This window comes from Pan paniscus, chromosome 11 (genome assembly GCF_029289425.2).
Source record: "Pan paniscus chromosome 11, NHGRI_mPanPan1-v2.0_pri, whole genome shotgun sequence".
Taxonomy (NCBI): domain Eukaryota; kingdom Metazoa; phylum Chordata; class Mammalia; order Primates; family Hominidae; genus Pan; species Pan paniscus.
This window is the reverse complement of record NC_073260.2, coordinates 59,155,352-59,159,163: the sequence shown is the minus strand read 5'-3', so window position 1 is coordinate 59,159,163 and position 3,812 is coordinate 59,155,352. Positions and strand designations below refer to the sequence as shown.

At 56.3% G+C, this 3,812-nt stretch overlaps 1 non-coding gene across 1 annotated transcript; it reads left to right on the top strand.

Annotated features, from left to right (window-relative positions):
* Positions 1-2,930: 2,930 nt before the first annotated feature.
* Positions 2,931-3,082, top strand: LOC112438864 (5.8S ribosomal RNA). Its single transcript, XR_003027178.1, has one exon. It is a non-coding gene; the product is annotated as a 5.8S ribosomal RNA (ribosomal RNA).
* Positions 3,083-3,812: the final 730 nt, after the last annotated feature.

Sequence of the window (3,812 nt, the reverse complement as noted above, 5' to 3'; positions counted from 1 at the left end):
TGTTCACCTAGGATGCTGGGATGGTTTTCTTAATGTGCATCTGCTCGTGTTCTACATGAACTGTGACCGAGCACTGTCCGTTCTGTCTCAAATATGTATCTGCAAACACGTCTCTCCATTTCCACAACTACCCATGGCCCCTTGTGGAACCACTGGCTCTTTGAAAAAAAATCCCAGAAGTGGCTTTGACTTTTTGGCTAGGAGGCCTAAACCTGCTGAGAACTTTCCTGCCCAGGATCCTGTGTGAACAAAAGTGCCTCTGCTGGGAGCTGGGATCCTCGGGACCATGCTTGCTATCGCTGGATGAGTCTCTGGAAGGACGCATGGGACTGCGCAAAGCTGACCTGTCCCACCGAGGTCAAATGGATACCTCTGCATTGGCCCGAGGCCTCCAACTTACATCACCGTCACCAATCGTCGCCGTCAGCATCCTTGTGAGCCTGCCCAAGGCCCCGACTCCGGGGAGACTCTTGGGAGCCCGGCCTTCATCGGCTAAAGTAGAAAGAGAGGGCGACTTCCACCCACAAGGTCCCCACTGAACTGCGAAGATGTGGAGCGTAGGTCAGAGAGGGGACCAGGAGGGGAGACGTCCTGACAGGCGATGAGTTAACTAGGCTCTGGCCACTCCACTCACGTCCCACGTCCCGGGAACCCGCGGAACACCGCCGCTTTATCCCCTCCTCTGTCCACAGCCGCCCCCACCCCACCTCGCAACACATGCATACACACTGGATGTTACAAAACCACAGGGCGTGAATAGAGCCTGACGGAGCAAGAGCTCATTTCATGAGGCGGGGTGGGTGGGGTGGGGTGGGGGTTGGGGGGTCTGTAGAAAGCCCGATTCTCCCTCGTGGGTGGCTACAGGACACAAATGAATATCGCTTCTTGGGCGGAGGGGCTTCCTTAGGCCGTCACGTTTGCGGGACTATCTCTCAAACCCTTCCCTGAGGCCACAAAATAGATTCCACCCCACCCCTCGACGTTTCCCTGGCTGCTGGATGTATCCTGTCAGGAGACCTGAGCCTGACACGTTGAGTGAAACACCTTTATTGGCTTTGTGTGTTTGTTTGTTTCTGAGATGGAGTCTTGCTCTGTCCCCCATGGCTGGAGTACAGTGGCGTGATCTCAACTCACTGCAACCTCTGCCTCCTGGGTTCGAGTGATTCTCCTGCCTCAGCGCCACCACGCCCGCCTCATTTTTTAATTTTTAGTACACACGGGGTTTGACTGTTTCATTGGTTTTCACTGGAGATTTTAGATTCGAGTCACACCTCATTGTGTGCCACATAATGACTTCTTTTTTCTTTCTTTTTTTTTTTTTTAAAGCACCATATATCTGCTTTATTTGAGTGGCTTTATATATGGTTATAATTGTGTTATAGATGAAGAAAAGGTTTTAAACACGGAGCTAATGATAGTGAAAGTGAAAACAGAAGAAAGGCTATCTATTTTGTAGTTAGAATAAAGTTGCTCAGTATTTAGAGTTACCTAAATACGTCAGCATTTAAACTCCTCCTAGTAAAAGCTGGCCAATCTGAATAATCCTCCTTTAAACACGATTTTTGATATGGTTAAGGTTTTTAAGAATGCGACTCCTGCAGAATAGCTGAACAGACAATACACTTTTAAAAAAGAACAACACACGGTTCAACCAGACTTGGGAAAAAAGCAAAAACAACACAAGTTGTATGAAGAACTGAGTTCTTAAAGTATTACGGAGAACATAGCTATCGGAAGAGAAGGCAGTCTTGGTAAGTTGATTGTTACATTTGTCAGCAAAACTAGCACTATTTTTTTGGCAATCTTTCAGACACTGCAACTACTACTCCAAAATGAGATATAATCCATTAAACAACATATTCACAAATCAAAAAATATTTTAGTAATGTAATGCTTCAGATTTAGAAGCAAATCAAGTGTTAAAACTCAACTGCTATAATAATTAACCCCAAAGATAACCGTATCTGACAAAAAAGCTTCCACAGAGTTATGACTTCAGAATTATACTTTCTCTTGATATTTATTTATTAATTTATTTATTTTATTTTTTTTTTTCTTGAGATGGCGTTTCACTCTGTCACCCAGGCTGGAGTGCAAAGGAGTAATCTTGGCTCACTGCAACCTCCACTTCCCAGGTCCCCTGGCGTGGCCCCCATGTGTGTGTCGGCGGGCGCGGGGATGGTTCTCGGCATCCCGGCGGGGTGGGGGTCTCAGTGCCCTCCCCGCCGGAGCTGTCGTCCCTCCCTGTCCCGCTGGCTTGGCCCCATCCCGCCGGCTCCTGTTGGGGCCGGCCGGGTTCCCATCGCTGCCGCTGCCACCATCCTCTCCTCTGCCACACAGCACCACCGGGCCCGGCCTGGCCCGCTCACTCTCCCCAGTCTTCCCGCTAGGGCGTCTCGACGGTAGGGGGCCGGACGCCTGTCCCCACCTCCTCGTCCGCCCCCGCCGTCCAGGCTCCTAGTGTGTTCTGGCAGGGAGGTTTAAGGACCCCTTGCGGGGGTCGCCCGTCCGCCCGTGGGTCAGGGGCGGTGGGCCCGCAGGGGAGTCCGTTCGGGAGGGGCCCGTCCCTCTCTCGCCTCCCCCGCCGACTCCGTCCCCTCAGCCGGCCGGGGCCGCGCCGCACTTGTGTGTCGCCGCTGACGCCGGTGGGGGCTTTACCCGTGGCCGTCGTGCCATTGCACGTGTGCCGCCCGTGTGGCCTGTGCTCTGCGCTGTGGGGGCGGGAATCCCTGGGCGCCCGTGGGGTGCTGTCAGCGTTCGCCCCCCGTGGTCGGCACCGCCTCCCTGTGTTGTGAAACCTTCCGACCCCTCTCTAGAGTCTGGTCCTGTTGCTGTCTGAATGGCCGGCCTGAGGTAAACCCTCTGGGGGACCTGTTGTGCCAGTAGGGCCTCCCGGTGTTGGGGGCGCCCTCGCCAAATCCACCTTGTATGACTTTTAGCGGTGGATCACTGGGCTTCTGCGTTGATGAAGAACGCAGCTAGCTGTGAGAACTAATGTGAATTGCAGGACACATTGATCATGGACACTTCGAATGCACTTGCGGCCCGGGTTCCTCCCAGGGCTATGCCTGTCTAAGTGTCGCTTGCCGATCAATAGTCCCTGGGGGTGCCTACGGGCTCCTTGGGGTGCACAGCTAGGGGTTCCCTGGCATGGCCTGCCGGGGCACTCCGTCCCCCCAAGTGCAGACCGGCGACGTCCGCCCTCCTCTGCCGCCGTGCCCGCCCCTTCTAGCTCCCCCCACAGGCCCTGTGTGGTCACGCATTGGGTGGCATGGGGAAGGGGGGCTCCCGGCTGTGAGGAAGAGAGAGAGGGCGGCACTGCCACCCGCGAAAACAGAGAGGGAAGAGAGCCGGCTGGGGCCAAGTTCCCGTGGCCACCACCGCAGTCCGGGTTCTTCCCTCGGGGGCTCCCTCGCGCCTCACGCAGCTCGTGGTGCGGGGTTCGTTGGCCCTGGCGGGGTGGAAGGTCCCGTGCCATCGTCGTCGCGCGTCGTGGGTAGTGTGGGCTTGTTGTGGGGGGGAGGAAGGCAAGTAGGAAGGGTCCGCCGGGGAGAGGGTGGGGGAGCATGTCCCGGGGGCCGCGGTTCGCCGCCGCCCCTGGTGGTTGCCTGGCGACTGGCCCACCGCCGTTGCAGCGCCCCTCCTCCCCAACACCCCTCCAAGGCACAGTCCTCCTCGCCCGCCCGCCCCCCGCCTGCCCGGTGCGCGTCGTTGTTGTGTCCGGGGCCGGAAGCCCACCACGCGGCCCTTCTGGCAGCGCTCATGGCCATGGTTTTGGGGTTCGCGTGCCCCTGGTGGTGACTCGCTGGATG